Source organism: Gopherus flavomarginatus, chromosome 5, assembly GCF_025201925.1.
Source record: "Gopherus flavomarginatus isolate rGopFla2 chromosome 5, rGopFla2.mat.asm, whole genome shotgun sequence".
NCBI classification, from domain to species: Eukaryota; Metazoa; Chordata; order Testudines; family Testudinidae; genus Gopherus; species Gopherus flavomarginatus.
Window position 1 is genome coordinate 20029301 of NC_066621.1, and position 19361 is coordinate 20048661.

Consider the following 19361-nt stretch of genomic DNA (forward strand, 5'->3'; position numbering starts at 1 on the left):
CTTGCTCCCTGAGTGGGTGAGAGCCTGGTGAGGATGCTGCCATAAAATATATAAACATGTACACCACACCTGTTATTCCTGCCACTGGCAACTGTGGGGTAATTATGAACCCAGCATTACATTATGGCATCATGCTTAGCAAACACTCCCTAAATATAAATACATAATAATAGGGAGTGTGATTTCAAAGGTTTTCACAACTTAGGAACAACAACATTATAACAGACAGCCCCATCAGATTACAGAAGGTCATCTTTAAAAAGGTGTGAAAATATTTAAAATATCTGACTACCCACTGCTTGCTATTCTATTACTGCAATCTATTTTTACCATCTATTATGGTTAGTCTTCCTTGGTCACTTTTTCTTAAGAATAACTCTAGCTTATTTTAATTTCAATGCCCACAATCAAAACACAGCCTCAAATGGAGCACAGTCAGCCTTAGCGAAGTGTTAGTGAGGAACATGAACACGCATGCACATTTCTGGAAACCGGAAAAAAAAGAGCTAAATCTAATTTACCAGAGGAACAATGTGTATCTCCAGTGCCTGATCTGGATGAGATTTTCCAAAGCACTCAGCGTTGACCTAACACTGCTCCCACTGAAATCCAGGATAAAGATTCCCAATGGAACTAATTAGGCCAACCCTGAGCACTAGTGAAAAGCCACTCGATGTGTGGAGATATACTTATTTATTATAAATCTCCCGACTTTATTACCTTTTGTTTGCAAATTCCATATCCATTTAGTTTTTCCTCCAGAATGAGTGTTTCCAGTTATTTTAAATTAAATACAAAAAGGCACTTAAAAAAAATTGCTCAGTACCAGTAGTCTAGAATTCAGGAGCGACACTACAGCAAGCCAGAGTACTGCTAAGTGGGGAATACATCTGTTTCAGACGGCCAAGAAGTTACTGTATAAACAGGAAGAACCAAAATATTCGAAATGACGACCACCTAGACATTCTTTTAATACACACATTCCAGCAAAACATCTCATATACTTTGCATATGTTCAGATGTACAATTATAAAATGGCTGTTATGAAAGGTTTAAGAGTAGCAGCCGTGTTAGTCTGTATCCGCAAAAAGAAGAGGAGTACTTGTGGCACCTTAGAGACTAACAAATTTATTTCAGCATGAGCTTTCGTGAGCTACAGCTCACTTCTTTGGATGCATAGAATGGAACACACAGACAGGAGATATTTATACATACAGAGATCATGAAAAGGTGGAAGTATGCATACCAACAGGAAGAGTCTAATCAATTGAGATGAGCTATCATCAGCAGGAGAAAAAAAACCTTCTGAAGTGATAATTGAAATGACTAGTCTCTAAGGTGCCACAAGTATTTCTGTTCTTGTTATGAAAGAGTACATTTGCTTGGGTGGCAACTATTCTCGCTGTGGTGGTTTCCATGTGTAACCACCACAGATTGGGATTTGTTAACCAATTTACCAACCTCAAACTCATTCTACCTGGGAAAGGGCAAGGACATGGAGAGCCAGCAGAAATCTCAGGAGTCAAAGCAAGCAACTTCAGCAGAGAATGAGCACCGGCCAGCTGGGATGAGTATTTTAGTATGGTCATTAATTGAATCAACATCAGCACAGAGCAGCGGCACTTAAAATGAGAAATCCACAACGATAAGGCATCTCCTCAGGGCTGCTTCAAAAGGCAGGACTAGTTCTGAAAACCCAGTGTTGGAGTTTGAAAAGAAGAGAGAAAATAGCAAGACTCCATCTGGAGGAATTCTGTTGCTGCTTGACAGGCCACAGCCAGTCCCAGAGAATGCACTCTACAGATTCCACAGGGTAAGGAGAGCACAAGGATAGGAAAGAGTTTAGCCCAGGGATATAACGAGAAACGGGCATGAGTGAGGTGAGTGAGTGACAAGAAAGCTAATGATCACTAAATCCCCAATCTGAAAAGACTTACACATGTGCTTAACTTTAGGCACTGAAGTTAAGTATCTGCTTTAATACTTGCAGAATTGTGGGCCTCACAAGTAGTTTGTTCTGTAATTTAGGGAATCCTAGCTCCCTATATGCTGGTTATATCAGAAATCCTACACTCAGCTACTATAATACTGTGCATCGATACTGCACCTTTAATCCAAGGATTTTGCGATGATTTACAAACAATATGCATAAGAGATAACTGAAAAGCAAATAATACCCATTTCCCAGATGGGCAAATGGAGGCACACAGAAATTAAGTGATACAAAGTTTAGTGACAGACCTGTAAAACCTACAAGCCTGGACTCCTCAGGCCTCTGCTCTAGCCACTACACTAGAGATTAGTGGTCTAGCTGAGGTGTTTTATAAGCATAAATTAATCTTATCCTACAATCATGAGGGAGATATGTAAGTGGTGAGTGACTGGCTGAGATGCAGACACAACTGAATATTTTAAAGTGTTCAGACAACACAGGTTGGTATAAACTGGAAGGCTGGATCCATAGTAAAAGTAGTTCCCTGTAAGTCAGAAGAGTCTGTACTGTTTAGTGGTGAACTTAAGACTCTAGAAAGACTGCAGGTGTAACCACAAGGAGGAAAAGTAACTACCAATTAACCCAATGTTTTTCCATCACAGCAAACTGTAGCACCACTGTTAAGCAATCTGACAGGAGCCACCCGGCATTATAGTGGGGCAGTCCAAGTAATAGCTGTACACCTGAGACTTCTTTAAGCCCTGTGTACATAAATGGTTTAGTGTTGATACTGAATCCTATGCGCCAGGGTGAACAATAATTCCTGTATATACTGAAATACAATATTGTTGCAGGGCCAAGTCATGCTTCCTTTGGGAGGGCCCGGAAATGCCATGAGTGTCAGCTCAGTTTTCTCCAAATCAGACACGGGACTTGGGGCGGGTGGGTAATGCAGCTTGGCTCCAATAAGCTATGGATGTTCTAAAGATGCTACCAGGATCTGTGGAGATAATTCTGCGGCTCTTGGAAGGATGGATATATATATCAAGCTGAGAAAGTATTAGCATTATCTGAAGTGGGGAGATCTCTGCAGGGAGGTGACATTCTCCCCAAGCGAGCCCTCCCCTCCACTCACATGGAGATTGCAGAAGCCGCCCTCCCCCAGGCTCAGGAGGTGGAGGGATGAGATTTTCAACCAAATTTGGTCAAGAAGAGCAGGTTTTGTAGTAATTTCCTTCCTTCATGGTAAGAATTCCTGAGGGGATAATCTCACCACTGATCTCCACACAACACAAGGTGATTTTTATATTTACGCACCCAATCAGGTATACAGAAAAACCTCTCTCAGATGTCTTTGAAAAGTAACATACTGCAAATTTAGAGTCTAATTGGAAAAAAAGGGCATTTTCAGCTCTCTCTACTGCCAGCATTATGGGAGGACTCCAATACCTCAGGTGATGCTCAGGGACCAGAGTGCGCTCATGGACATGCACGTTTCATCGTTGGATGGGAGAGGATGTTTCAAACATAAAAACATCTCTTTTTGAAACAGCAACTAGTTCAAAGAGTCAAGGTAATAATCGTTTCCACTGGGACTGGAGTAGCAACCCACATATCAGAAATCTTATCAATCGTATCAGAGAAAAGGTGCCATCGGCTATAGTTTTCACTATTGTCCTCAACTTCACTAAGAGTATTCCTTTTAATGAAACTAGTTTATAAAACCAAAAATGGAACACAAAAGCAGCAGTTATAAAAACACTTCTCAGTCAGTTGAAGATGCTTTAATTCTGGCCTCTTAACAAGAGAGTTAAGTAGAGGGCCTGCATCATCCCAAGTCTGGATGGCCAAAAACAATTATTTCAATTGCAATTGCTGTTTAGACAAAAACATTGTTACTCATATGACAGACCGGATGAACTGCAATCAGTTCTTCAAGCTTTATAGAACCCTCACCATTATTCTATGTCCCAGTAACCTAGAGAAAATAAATGATAGCTTTTTTCCTGCTAATTTTTCCTGTTTCCCATTGATTTGAATGGGATCAAAGCAGGCATCTGCAGTTCAAAGCTGTTGTAGCTCCCCCAAGTGGCAGTCAGAAGTGCTCAAAACCCTGAAGGGTGAAGCTAACTCTCTTGACGTCTGATATTCAAAACAGACCAAACTGTTTAAAAAGTCATTTTTGCAAAGCTGCACACCAGCTCTTCATAACATTCATGCATTCAATAGGTTTCAAACAATAATACATAACCTGTCCTCTTGTGTGGCTGCGCCATCATCACTTGATTACTCTCTAGAGTTGAAATAAAAGTACTACAGTATTTTATACCACCTTGCACAATCCTGGTCAGAGCCTCTGGGAGCTATTATTTCATTATTTCTGTTCTAATCAAATGTTTGAACAACATTATACTTTCGGGGAAAAAAACAAGTGAACTTTTAAATCAAGGACATTCCGTAATTCTGGATTAATAATAATTGTATAATCTTACTGCCAGTAAATTGTTCTTGATTAATGTGATTTTAAGTAGTCCCTGCACTCTTTTGGACGCAGTGTCTGAAAAACAATTTCAATCACTGACTAAGGGCCCAACGGTGCAGGGGATTAGAGATTTATACATAGAATTCTGTAACTACCGGGGATGCTTTCAAAACATGTTTATGTGGTGTTTGTCATGACAACAACCACATTTACACACAGTCTCAATATATCAAAAATAGCCCGTAAGTTTTAGATGTAAATTCTTCAGAGCAGGGACTGTTATTTCCATAAAGCACTAACCGTTTATAGAACAATACAACTACAGACACTTTTCCATGTCATAATAATTTTTTTAAATCAATTATTTATTTTTGGGGGGTGGGGGGGAGAAGAGGTACAATATCAGACACAAAATGAAGGATGAGATTTTAAAAAAATAAATTAAAAGATGCATAGATTAGTTAGGTGCCTGGCTTATAGTATTTCAGCAGGAGCTGGGCACCTAACTCCTTCTAGTCAACATTGGCAAGCTCACCCCAAGTGTTATTCAATTAAATAAATTAAGGTAGCAACAGCCCTGGAACTTTTTATTCTCCCCAGTTTTACACAGCTAAGTGTACAACAACACTTAGAGAAATTCTGAAACTTTACAGAAATATTAAAAGAGTTTCCTCTTTAGGAACCTGAAACATCACTGCAGGGGGAAGGACCAGACCACCTATAAGATTTCTCTCAAAAATCTTAATAGCAAATACCATGAACTAATCCCCAGGGCAAACGCTCTTTCCTAGACCAATTCACACACAAGATTTAAGTGACCCTTGTCATTAAAGCCCACTTTGTTATGCAGTAACACATTGATGTTCATGAATGATACAGTTCAATTTGTGACTGCTTACATTCATCTCTTTTCAGGGGGTTATTTAACTGTTTGAGCTTAAATTTAGGATAAAAGTTCTTTCTTGGGAGCATATTTTTACTCTATTATACCTCACAACATATGAAAAAGCTTTTTAAAAGGTGTTCATAACAACTCAGAAATGCTCTCCATATAAATACAGTCTCAGTTAGCTAGAACATTTAATAGTCTAGTAACTGCATTATAGATCGTTGATATTAAATAACGCTGCTATTACTTAATTCAAAGGATGTTAACACATGGGATCTCACAGTTGCCTAACAGATAGACCTGTCCTGAATTCAAATGGATACACTAGGTACTAGTTAGTATCCCAAACCTCTGGAGAAAGTCCTAGGACTACAGCAGTTTCTACCTGTCACCTCTCAAATCTATCTTCTACCCTTCCATACAACTTTCCTTTTCCCTGAAGGGCACCACTTTACTTGTCCATCCCTGTCTTCACAGCTCTCCTTAAAAACTTCCTTCCCTGACCTGTTCCTCTGTGCCTCTCTCTCCTTCTGTTGTGTGGACTTGTCTTAGATTGAGCTAGCATGTTATTTAGACTTTGGCCTTCTCCATTGAGGGTGCTGTGCCTTCCATCACTAACAACCCACTCCTGGCCAAGTCAAAAGGATTCTTCTCCCTTTTTATCATGTCTATACTGCAATCAAGGGGTGTGATTGTAGCTCATGTAGACATGCCCACCCAGAACCCTGAGTAACACCTGCCTTCTTTATCACTGAAAACTTAATCCTTCCTCTTTCCCATGCTCACAACTTTGAGGTCATCTGTGATTCTTCTTCCTATGTTTGCAGTCTCTCACTCAAATTATTACTTATTCCAGTAACGTCTCACAAAAAGTCCACTCTTCCCTCACTAGTCCCACCAATAAGTAAGGCGTGGACAAGGGTTTTCATCTCTTGCCTCATTTACTGTAACTTTCCAGCCTTTTAAAAAGCTCATGCTGAAGTCATCTTCCTTGGTAACTGCTCTGATTAAGTTACCCTTCTCCTAAAATCCCATCCTTCCTTCCACTTATCAAATCCAAGCTTGTTTTCCTCAGCTTCAGGTCCCTATATAGACTCAGCCCCAATGACATTGAATCTAATCTCCTCCTACACCACCCATGTCTTCCATCCTCACTCCCTTCCTACATTCCTCCCAATTCACCTGCCGTGCTGCTTCCCTCGTCTTTCTTATGATCAATTTTACTCCCTCTCTTACACTCTCCACTGGCCTTAGAAAAATCTGCCAGCCCCACCTTTTATTTCTCTGAATCCCTCCTCCCCAAGAATCCTCATTCTCTTCACCAACTAGCCCCCCTCATTCTCCTTCCCTCATCTTTATCTCTATGTAGTCTTGCATTTGTCTCGTCCACATTAGGATACAAGTTCTTCAGGATAAGGATTATGCCTTGCTTTGTAAAGCCGAGTGTAAAATTTACATCACTGTGCAGACTATAGCAATGGAAGGGGTTTTCTCATCATTGCAGAAACTTCACTTCCCTGGGCAATAGTAGCTAGATGGACAGAAGCATTCTGAGCGCTATAGCTATGTCGACCTAAGTAAAAACTATGAGGAGTCCTTGTGGCACCTTAGAGACTAACAAATTTATTTGGGCATAAGCTTGTGTAGCCCAGGCCTTAGTAAGAGTTAGAAATGGATTATTTTGTCCCTTTCCTGCCTAATTAGGCCTTTTCTCTATAGTGCATCATCCTGTAGTGTTTTGTCCAACCCAGTTTGAAATACTTTGTAAGTACAGATAAATTTATTAGAGGATCTTAAAACACTGCAGAGCCAAATGGGTATTTATTCCTGTTTTATGGATGGGGAAACCAGAGATAAGGAGTTGAAGTGACTTCCCTAAGAGGACAAAAATGTAGTCACAGAGGCAGGTACAAAACCCTGCTCTGTCTCTCAAGTCCCCTGCTCTAACCACTAAGCACATTTACCTTCTAGATTGAGCCAGTGGGGCTTCAACCCCCTTGGAAGATTACTGCAGGGTAATTTAGCCTACTGTTTGGCATTTTTTCCTGCTATTTAAGCTAAATCCCCCAAACATTTTTTAAAAAAGTAACTGTAATACCAAGACATGTCTGTGCCTAAATTAAGTGTGTGATCTTACTGCAACACTTTGTCCTTTCACTCCCCTTCATCCTCCTACTCCCTAAATATTTGTTGCCCTCATTCATGACTTTGCATCTAATATTACATCAGACGATCGTCAGGGCAGGGACTACATCTTTGTTCTGGAAAAAAAACCCCACAGCACTGCAAACAAATTGCTCTTTTTTCAGTTTCATCCCACTTCTCCTTGATACTATGCTTTGGATCTCGGTAATCATTTCCTCTGCCTCCTTGGTTTTTATACCCCTCAGATACTTGCTGTAATTCAAGAGCCTGTAAGGTATATTACAACGTTTAAAATCAAATATAAATAGAATTCAAAAACATTAAAAGCCAGAACATTCAGGACTCAAAGTAGAATTTGCAGATTGAGAGCAACATCCTTGTCTTTCTTCATTTTCCACTTAGGAATACCTTATTTTGACCCAACCCAACTGTATCTTTATGAAATTTGCCAAAATGAGGCACTCTTGTTTTTCCCTGCGCCAAACAGCATTTCTTTGGCTCCTAGTCCATTATTACATTTAAGGGGCAGTGTTCACACATGGTTCCAGGTAACCCTCTCGCTAATGCAACCTGATTCATCAATGAGGATGGGGTAAATAATGTTTTCAATCCTGTTTATAATACCAATTTCTACGGTGACTAAGAAGTGTTTGAAATCAAGTTTAAGCATCTTTCCCAACCCCTTGTAGAGAAAGTTTTGGTTTAAATGACCTGTCCTAAAAAAAAAGATTGATATTTGAGGAAGCAATATTTAAATGGAATCAATTCACTCATCTGATGAAAAGAGACTCCCCAAATTGGCACCTTAAGGGCACTGTCTACGCCAGGGATTGGTAACCTTTCAGAAGCGGTGTGCCCAGTCTTCATTTATTCACTCTGATTTAAGATTTGGTGTGCCAGTAATACATTTTAACATTTTTAGAAGGTCTCTTTCTGTATGTCTATAATATATAACTAAACATTTGTTGTATGTAAAGTAAATAAGGTTTTAAAAATGTTTAAGAAGGTTCATTTAAAATTAAATTAAAATGCAGAGCCCCCCAGACCGATGGCCAGGACCCAGGCAGTGTGAGTGCCACCGAAAATCAACTCGTGTGCCACCTTTGGCACGCATGCCATAGTTGCCTACCCCTAGTCTACACTGTGGAACTGAACATAGCAAAGCTCTGTTTGTTTATGATTGTCAATTTCACTCACAGACAGGATCAACTAAATGGTGCATCAAAGGAGGAACCATGAATATAGCACTGGAAATATGAACCAGAATTAACCATCTGGAGACATTACATATTATTTCTGAGTTTACCCATCAAGGGCTCTTACAGCTCTTCAGATAAATAATATTCCTTTGTGGCACTGATATGCACATCTGAATATGCACTTAGCAGGAAAATAACAACTTCACAAGAATGAGAGAAAAACAAGGGCAAGAGTCTTCAGTTGTGTTTATTTTGGGTTATATATGATAATTGCACTGAGATATACGTTTACTTTTACAACCCACGGGACATTTTTAGGGAGGTGTCATTACACAGAAACCTCATTTTGTGACAACACTGTGCTTTCACAACTCGATTAAAAAACATCCTCCCCAGTGCACCATTATCATGGCTGCAAACCACGTTCCAATTCATTAAAGAGCACTGCTGTAGGAAGTTGCAAAACAGTATTTCAGCAAAGGATACAGGGCTGCCCATAGTGAAAGTAGACCACTTCTCAATCAGTTGATCTAAAATTGTTTGAAAACAGGTGAAATCTCAGATATGGGACAAAGAATATTAATCTAGAAATAACTTTTTAAATGACTGGAATAAACAGGGTGGATTTAGAGTCAATTTAACTTAAAATTTCCAGATCAAAATGATATTTAAATATCACAGTTGTAACATAATTAGACAAAAGTTAGAAGATTCAAAGCAAAGACTCCTAACTCACTTTTTTGGGTGAGAGTGAGATTAAAACAAATTCTGCAACTACTTTGATTTTGCTGGAGGCACCCAGGGTAGATCTGATATGCATATACTGTGAAAATTGAAACACGTTTCCTCCTCTCCCTCAATCATTTGCTTAAGGTTTGATTTAATCCGGTCCTTTCACCTGGCTCTTTCAGAATTTAACGGCACCAGCAGACTCTCCCTATTCTCCAAGAGTACAAGCGGCATATCACAACAGTTTAAGCAGATTCATTTATTTATTACATTCCATTCCCCCCCCCAACAAAAAATGTAACCTCAGCCAGCAGATCCTAAAGCAAAAAAAAAAAAAAAAAAAAACTAGCACAACCTACGGACACTGCCTTCCCTATCCTTGCATAACTGCATCTGTAGAGATAACACTGTTTTGTAAAAACAATTTGAAATCCTTGGTTAGGAGCAGAGCATAAGGCAGAGCTACCTCCCAAGGTTAAGGACCACGACAGTCACACATACTCCACTCTCACACACCTTCCATACACAGGCTTCTCCCGTGATACTTACCCGGGTTCTTTAGCCACAGCACAAATAACCCACCCGTTCTCCAGGTTCTTCCTGATCCCACATCCCATCACGTTCCTTCGCCCCCTTTCCGCCAGGCTTCCTCAATTACCTTCCTCCAATGTTACTATTACCACCTGGCTCTTACATAGCGCTTTAAATAAATATACCCAGTGCAATATGTACAGTATTTCCGTTTGCAGCTCTCCCTGACCTCCTAGTCCAGGGTCTCAATGTTGCTGGTTATGGGGGTGGGGATTACATCCCCCCTCACGCTCCTCTTAGCAGAAATATTGAAATTGACACGGTCTCATTGTATAAACCTTCCCTGTTGCAGGGGGTGTAATTCATCTTCCTCCCTTCCCCTCCCCCCGAAACACCCACACTCCCCAAAATGTTCCCTTGGGGGATGTAATTCTTCTCCCCTTTAACATACATCCATGCAGAAGTCATACAAGGTGAGGGGGGCGGTCTGCGATGGTAAGGGGTAAGGAGGAGGGTTTGGGGGACACAGGAAGGGGGAAGCAGGGAGAGACATGGGGTCCAGTGGGGGGGAGACTGTACCCAAAGTTGCCCATGAAGCTACCCCTGGGGGGGGCTGCCTCTGACTAGGGGGGCTGCCCCTAGGGGGTGAGGGGCTGCGCCTGACTATTGGGGGGCTGGCCCGGGGGGGGCTACGCGACCCCCCTCGAGGGGGCTGCCCCTAAGGCGGACGGTGGGAGGGAGGAATCGCCCCTACTTTAAGCCGCGGTCCCGACATCCACCCCGGGGGCGCCGGTACCTGCCGCGCCGCCGCCGCCGCCTCCTCCTCTGGCTCCTGCGGCCGCCGGGCTGCCGGGCTAGGACTGACACCAAGAGCCCGGCCGTAGCCGGCCCCGAGACCCCCGCCTGCCCCCGCTAGGCCCCGCCCCTCAGAGCGTCTATTGGCCGCCGAGCCTGCCCGTCTAGGTCATGGGCACCCGAGGCGCTTCTTCATTGGCTATCGCTCCTCCCGTATGTAAATAAGGCGGCTTCTTCTCAGCCCCCTTGCCTGGAGTAGTCCGCAGCCTTGAAGCTCTGTTTGCAAGAGAGGGGCAGCGCCGGAGCCGGACAAACTGAGTGCAACCCCCCCCCCCAATCGCTAGTGCAACCGCCCGCAGCCCTCACTCGTACAACCTCCCCCAAATCGTCAGTGCAACCGCCCGCAGCCCTCACCCGTACAACCGCCCCCAAATCCTCAGTGCAACCCCCAAATCCTCAGTGCAACCGCCCGCAGCCCCCACCCGTGCAACTCCCCAAATCCTCAGTGCAACCGCCCGCAGCCCCCACCCGTACAACCCCCCAAATCCTCAGTGCAACCGCCCGCAGCCCCCATCCGTGCAACCTCCCGAATCCTCACCGCAACCCACCGCAGCCCCCATGTAACCCCCCAAATCCTCACAGCAACCGCCCGCAGCCCCCTTTTAGCCCCCTAAATCCTCACTGCAACCTCCTGCAGCCTCCGTGCAACCCCCCCAATCCTTACTACAACCGTCCGCAGCCCCCGTGCAACACCCCAAGCCGTCAGGGCAACCCCCCAATTCCTCAGGGTACCCCCCAAGACCTCGTACAACCCCCAAACTGTCAGTGCAACCCCCAAATCCTGAGGGCAGCCCCCCAAGACCACGTGCAACCCCAAAACTGTCGGTTCAACCTCTCAGCCCCCGTGCAAACCTCCCCAAATCATCAGTGCAAGTGCAACCCCCCCTCCAGCCCCGGTGCCTTCCACCAAACAGTCACTGCAACCCCTAAACCTTCAGTGCAACCTTCCCCCCGCCCCCGGCCCCGCCCCGTGCAACCCATAACCCCAAACCCACACATCAGCCCATGCCGATGATGCTGCGTGGTACAACGGAAAAACCCAATCCATCTCAAACGCGGCGCTGTAACAAACATGAAACCGATACGAAAGCAACGATACGGAACTCGGCGGTAATCAAGCAACCCACAACGGTTCAGGGCAAAGATAAGACCTTAGTGGGAATTTAGCCTGGAAGATTAGCACAACTTTCATTGCCTGACTGTAGCAGGAGTGCAACCCATTATAATATTCAGAGTCCCCAAAATAATATCAAGTACATATCCACTGCTTAAAGTCTGGCGTTTATAAATCTCGGCATTATTACTTGTAACACCTCAAATTACTGCAACCGGAAGATTGGAGAAGTTATTTTGTATCCCTTTTTCAGCATGACAGCACTTGGTACATAGTTTCACTGTTTCCACTGTATAGTCAGTTTCGCCTGGGGTTTGTTTGGGTGCTTGACGCAGCAACAGTAGAAAGAAAAACATGTTACTACGATTCATGATCATGCAGATTGTAAGGCCATACAAGGGGGCAGAGGAATCAGCAGCAGGTATAGAACCTGGGGTGCCTTGATAATTATTTATTTTCTATTTGCTAGATGAAGTGGCCCTGTTCCTTTAAGCAATTTATTTTCACTGGAGCAAAACCAAGCAACTGACTCGTGGCTTCCATTCCCCTGCTTTTCTCTTCCCTCCATTTTTACCTACAAATACAGACATTTTGCTACCATTACTTGGGGAAGTAGGTGGTTGGGTAAACTACTCTATACCTAGATCCACTGGCCCAGATTTCTTGTTTTCAGAAGGGCTGAGGACACAGCAGCTCCCCCATGGTGACACCTTCTGGCCAGGTTTTCAAAGGAGTTCCGCACTCGGGCTGAGCGAGTATGAAAAATTGGGCCACTTGTTTGAGCTGTGGCCACTGTTGCAGCAACAGCTATGAAATGGCTGCTTTGTGACCAGGGTGGAAGGAAGGAAGGGGAGGGAAAAGGGTCCTACCTAACGCTCTTTTATTAACACAAAGATGGTGAACAAGAGGCCCAATTTAAGGCCTGCAGGATCCTGTCAGTGTATTCCCCACCCCTCTTAAAGCAAAAACTCTATTCTCAACCCACCTCTTTGTGTATGTCTGGATATTGCAGCACTTATGGCATGTTATAAACACAGTGTAGAAACACAGCAATAATGGAGGGGGAGAATGGAGTTAAACACTAACTGCACTCTTCATATCCCTTGTTATTGTGGGTTTAATATTAGACTAGCAGCACCGTTAGCTGGACATATATTTTTCCTTGACTTTTAAAAAATAGTGAATAGAGAAATAAATCCTTTGTGGTTATCTGAAAGTTAATGATAGAAAAGAATGATTTCAGAGCAGACATGGACTGTTGCAATAATCAGAATACCTATTGTTTGGTTTAAAAAAGAAGTTTGTTAATTGAAAATGCTAATCTGGGCTGGAGAACCACCTTAGATTAGAAAAAAATCAAGTTTTTTTTAAACTATCTTTTTCAGTACTAGCAGCAAAGAGTCCTGTGACACCTTATAGACTAACAGACATATTGGAGCATGAGCTTTTGTGGGTGAATACCCACTTCGTCAGATGCATCACCCACGAAAGCTCATGCTCCAATATGTCTGTTAGTCTATAAGGTGCCACAGGACCCTTTGCTGCTTTTACAGATCCAGACTAACACGGCTACCCCTCTGATAGTTTTTCAGTACTGTTGAACCTGGTTTACCTTTTCGTATCACTCAGCCTGGACAAGGAAACTACCCTAGTTACTTGTATTTCTAGTCAGTTTCACTTTCAGGTTTTCTTGCAGTAGCACAAGTGCTGCAGTGTTTGGGTTGGACACACTGCAAAAGGGACCTAGATAAGAAATATTTAGTGAAGACACTATGGCCATTGTTTTAGCAGGACTCAGAGTCAGCACCCACAGCTAGAGTCAGATTTTCAAGACAGCTCAGCTCTCACTTGGGCACCAAATTAGGTAGCCAAATTTTCAATCAAGCCTTTGCCTCCAATAGGCTGAACTCTTAAAAATCTGACCTCCAGTTGTGGGTGGTAAGTATTTCAAAATCCGACCCTGATGTCTTTTGAAAATGTGTCTCTATTTGACTGACAATCAGTACCCAGAGGCTGTAACCAGGATCAGATTCAGGACCCCATTGTCCTGAGTGCTATATAAATATGAAATAAGGCATTTCTGTTCATTTTAGGAATGCTGGTTCTTACAAATCTGCATTTTGACCGGGTTATTTCCCTGTATGGCTACAATAGCTGACCAAAGAATGTGCTTGGTTGTCAATGGATTTATAATGTTTAACAAAGTCTTCCTTAGAACTTCTGTTCTGTGATACAATGTTGAAGAATGTTAGGTTTTGCATTTTGAATTAGACACCGCCAGCATAAGCTGGAAACAAGGAATTTAACTTGAAGCTGAATGTTCAGATAGCTAGTTCACTGTAACAAGGACTCACTCACTTTAACAGCATTTCCCTTCTTTAAAATATAGTGGGGAAAATATGGATCTTACTAAATGTCACTGATAGTAAAGAAATGAAATATAGGAGAGAAGAAAGTTTACCATCATGATTTTTATTCTGAATTTAAACATTTTCTAGAAGATTGAAAAAGATACATTCTTTCCCCGTCCATATCCTAAACAGTTTTAGTTTTCCATTTAACTAGCAATTGTGTGTTTCTAATACAAAAAACCAACCAAACAAAAAAAAGCAAACTGATCACTTTCCTGATCACTTTACTGTTATTTTTGTTCAGAAAAAATGCATAATTTTAAGAGTCCTCAACTTTTTATCCTAGACACCAAGCAGGGGGAGATCACACATTGGTTTTGTGTTGTCCCACAAAAATGGTTGCTTTTTTACAATCTCTAGGCCAGAGGGTGATGGAATTTTATTTAAAAAAGATCTTTAGAATCCAGATGACATTCCATACCAGATTCTAGGTACTTTAAAGACACATCAGTGTCCATTTTACTCATATTTCTCTCCCCCCCCAACTCTTTATTTTATAGTAGAATTAAAAAAGGAGATTACAGTTTAAAAAACACATTAAAATAACAGCGAGACTGATGTAAACTCACAAAAGCCAGGAAATTCACAGTTAAGGCAGCCACTCTGTCCTCGATTCACCCTATTTGTGCCAGCGTATTGCAGCACATACGTTATGTAAGATCACAATGTTCCGAGCCCTCTGCAATGCTTATGTTAAAGTGGTTGACTTTAGAGCAAAATAGAAGCCTCAGATTGCTTGTTTTTCTCTCAGGCTTTCATAAGTGAATTTGGAGCAGATGAGTAAGTGAAGCCTTAAGAGCAGCAATTTCAGCTAGGTATATGGCTGACAGACTTCCCTGTAGAGATCTACCAATGCACCACTCCAGTTTTGGGGTCACATAAAGCTCTAGCAGTGGGCCCCCCTGCTATGTTAACCACATTTTTCAGTCCTGCCCATCCCCCTCTCTCCTGCTCTCCTAGTGCAGTGAGTCATGACCAGCAGCAGCCTCTGCTGCTCCCCTCCTGAGCCCAGACAACACATTCAACTCCAAAGCACCTCAATCCTAACACAAATACCTTGTTATTTCAGTGCTGGGCCTCTCTTGAGCAGATATTGCCAATTGTGTAAGCCTCTATTTCCTGGCTTTGGCTGTTTAGGATATAACCTTAATACCATTTAAAACTTACTGTAGCTTTTAGTATTTGCTATGCAAAAGTTATTTAATATTAACCACAGAAAAACATGGGATAAGAATGTACGTTGGATATTTGTATGGGAGCACATCTAATATAGCTTGTAAGTTAAATATAGATACAGAGGCGTGTTATCTATGTATACTTAGATGCTATGGCAGTAGCTGGCTGGGGGTGGGGGAATAAGGTAGTTCTAGCCATGGCATAGCATTATTTATTATTACTAAGGATGCTATGCCATGGCTAGAACTACCTTATTCCCCTCATCCCCCTGCCCAGCCATCTACTACTAAGGATGCTGTTCAGAGCGTCTTAGTGATGGTGTGTAGGAGGTGTGGTGGTTCTTTGCGCTGAGTAGAGCAACATCTGCAATAACACAAGTTACCACCTCATCCTCCATTTGATGTCAGTACCCTGTACTGGCTCGGGTCATAGCTACACCACTTCCATTGTGAGTGGCCTTTGCAGTTCATCAGCTTGTATGCTCAAGTTAACCATCATCCCAGTGTTCGTTGAGGGCCTGGGGCTGGGAATCTGGAGCAGAGGGAGGAAGGGAAAGAAACTTTATCACTGAGAGCTGCTTCCTCTGCTGGTCTGACAGAGTCGAACTTTGTTAACCTTACTTGCCAGTTTGGCACAACTTTCAGCCCCTACCAGCTGGCCCATGAGGTGTCTAAGCTGACCGGTACAATGTATAACAAGAAATGATGTATAGTATGTTGTGTCTAGAAAGAATGCAGCCAGGACCTGCTCCCTTATCATTAGTCTAGGCCAGTGGTTTTCAAACTATTGCCACCGCTTGTTCAGGGAAAGCCCCTGGCGGGCCGGGCCAGTTTGTTTACCTGCCGCGCCTGCAGGTTCGGCCAATTGTGGCTCCCACTGGCCATGGTTCACCACTCCAGGCCAATGGGGGCTTCAGGAAGGGTGGCCAGCATGTCCCTCAGCCAGGACAGCTTCCTGCAGCTCCCATTGGCCTGTCCACAGTTGGCCAAACATGTGGACGTGGCTGGTAAACGTACCGGCCCGACCTGCCACAGGCTTTCCCTGAACAAGTGGCAGACCAGCTTTGAGAACCACTTGTCTAGGCCCCATTAATAACCTCGGACTCTAAACTAGTAATATATACTCTGTATGCCATGCAGATACACATCTGGACAATACATTGCACACACAGTCCGTGTTAAGGAGTGACTCCGATTATACGCTGCCCATCTCTGTGCTATGGCACCTTCAGGGCTCCAGCAAAGCTTTCTGAAATATAGGACCAACTCAGGTGAAACATGCATAAAGATCAACCAAAGGCACCAGGCAAGTGTGTAAGGAGAGAGAGGAGTAACAGCGGCCACCCCGCTCCACACCCATCCTAAATCCACGCAAGCCCTGAATGTTAATATCAAGTGGTCAAGGCTCTGTTAAACAAAGGAGGCAGGAAGGGGAGAGGAACACAGCTAATCAGCATCAGAGACAGCAACGCCCCAAGAAAGTCTCTATGGAAATTAGTTCTGTCCCCAGCGGCGTTAAAAATTCCTGCTCCAAAGCCACTAGACAGAGGTCTGGGCCCAGGTGCAAGGAGAGGGATTATATCAGCTCAGAAATGAGGTGGGAAGGGGAAGCCAGGGTAATAATGCAGAAAGGCTGGCCTTTTCATGGGGATTCTCCCAGTCTTCCATTGTTCCACCAAAGTCTGCAGGGAAATACTATAGATCTCAGGCAATGGCTTCGTTAGGTGAAACTGTCTCCCCTCCATCCCTTAGACAGCGTGGGAGAGATCGTCAGAAGAGCTCAACATGTTAGATGTTGAGCTGCTTGGAAAATCTGGTACCTATTGTGAATGCTTAACACCAGCCCTACGAGGTGGGGTGGGAAATTCCACAAATTTCACCTCTCAAAGAGTTTTCCTGCAGGAGCATGTGGTGCAGCCAGGATGGACCTGCATGCCAACAGCTCGATTTCACCCTCTACCATGAACCACAGCATCACCTCTAGAGAAAATCTCTGTTCTCCCCAAGCTATGACATCATAAATAATCTCCCAGTACTTTGCTACCATAGGGACTGGTTGTTCTGCCTAAACAAGACAGCTGGGTTTGACGTACTACCTGATTGCATGAGGCAGAGCTGTCTAGGTTGACTCCAAGCTCGTAACCTTGGCTCCAGTGGAGTGGGGGCAGAGGCAGGTTGGAGGCATGGGGGGAGGCTGGGAGAGGCCCTTGAGGACAAACTCAGGATTAGACAGATCAGTTTATTGCAAGAATTAATATAGCAGAACCAACCCCCATTTATAAGACCTCTCTCTCCCTTTTGACATAGATAGGATCCTGTCGCTTTTTAGTCTTTGTGGCATTGAGAATCTCAGCAGCATCTGATATGATGTGAGAGTGGAGGTAAAAGAGATATTTTTATTCATCTGTGTCTCATTCTAAAAATAGACTGTATTATCTGCCTTAACCACTTGAGATGGAGAAGAAAAAGAAGTCCCTGCTATGCTGCTTTACATGTAAAAGCCACATCAGCAAATCTCTCCAGCACATTTTAGATTAAAAACAAATAGGCTTCCTTTTGGTTTCCCCCTCACCCTGCGCCGTTAAGTTGGTAAGCTTTGAGTCATGTTTACCAGGCAAGGTTTCCATTCCTCAGTATTCGCTTGCTGGGAGGGAAGGGGAAAAGGAACCCCCCAAAATGCCTTGAATTTGATCGACGACACTGTCAGGGAGGTTCAGCTCTTTGCACTGGTGCCTTGGAAGGTGTCTGCTTTGAGCCCCAAAACAAGAACCATGTTAAAACAGCAAAGTAAGGAAGCTGGTGTTCTGATCATCCAGTTTGGAAATGCTAAATAACTGGGGATTTGGCAGCCAGTTCTCATTGCAACCCATGACGTTTGCATTGTTACATATTTGAGAAGCTGCATTGCAAATAAGCTGGCCTGTTCCTGGAGGTGCCATCCACTTCCCATGTAAGGATATGCCAGGTGCCTTTTGAACTTAGATCTAGAATTGAATTGCTTTCTGCTGGTAGATTGGGGGGCTATTGCACAGCCTGTACGAGCGGTTGCCTCATTCACACACACCGATTCCCTTTCCACCTTCCTTTTTCTGACATTTTCTAAGTATATTTGTTTCAAGGCTGCCACTGCACCATGCCGAGTTTCAACCTGAAGTAGGGGGAAGCGATCTGGTGGCACAAGAGTCCTCGACATGTGGAGGTCAACCGCAGTCGTGGCCGTTCGCACTGAACAGCAGCACCACTGCCTACCATTGCTAGAGTGAACCTGGGTCTAACCCAGCAGGACTACACAGTATTTACTGCTAGATCGGTCTCCGTATTACACCAGAGCCTGCCTACCGCCAAGCACATTCTGTACTAGCTGTCAGCCACGGGCAAGGCTGCACCAGTGATGACAAGGGTGTTATCCTTGTCTATCCAAGCACTTCAACCATTTTCAATGCCATGTCAAGACCACCTGTTTGGAGCAGCTCGTCTTGAGACTACCTAAAATGGTGTGGCCCCATTCATGCTAATACTTAGCTGTTGTCAGTGAGGGTACAGAATATGCTAGCTTAGACAAAGCTTAAAAGTACAAGCGCTACAAGATCTGGTGCTTCATCCTGCAGTCTATCTGCTTCCAAGATTTCTCCCCCCCATATCCCCCCGCCTCTCTCTCTCGTGGGCCTGATTTCAATGGGAGTTTGAGGGTATAAGCAGTACAGGATCAGGGTATTTAATATCCGACTGGCAATGGCTTGATTCAAGGTGAGAAACACTTGTAGTCACACGGCATGAAAGCGCTGAGCAGCATAAGCTTAGGTGCCAAGAGTTTCCCTGCAGCCCCCTCCCAAAAATCTCCACTGGCACCAGTGTCAATGAGTATCTGTGTGCACTGCCCTCTGCTGGCTCGGATCAC

The 19361-nt window shown here is 43.6% G+C and overlaps 2 protein-coding genes across 2 annotated transcripts in view; both read right to left on the bottom strand.

Moving 5' to 3' along the window:
• The window catches only part of FKBP5 (FKBP prolyl isomerase 5), a 52018-nt gene extending 41251 nt beyond the window's left edge, over positions 1-10767 (bottom strand). Inside the window, exon 1 of the mRNA XM_050956616.1 lies at positions 10705-10767. The gene's annotated coding sequence lies outside the window, so the exon portion shown is untranslated. The remainder of the gene's footprint in view (positions 1-10704) is intronic.
• The window catches only part of LOC127052711 (uncharacterized), a 136998-nt gene that overhangs the window by 1483 nt on the left and 116154 nt on the right, over positions 1-19361 (bottom strand). The gene's annotated exons all lie outside the window — the stretch shown is intronic.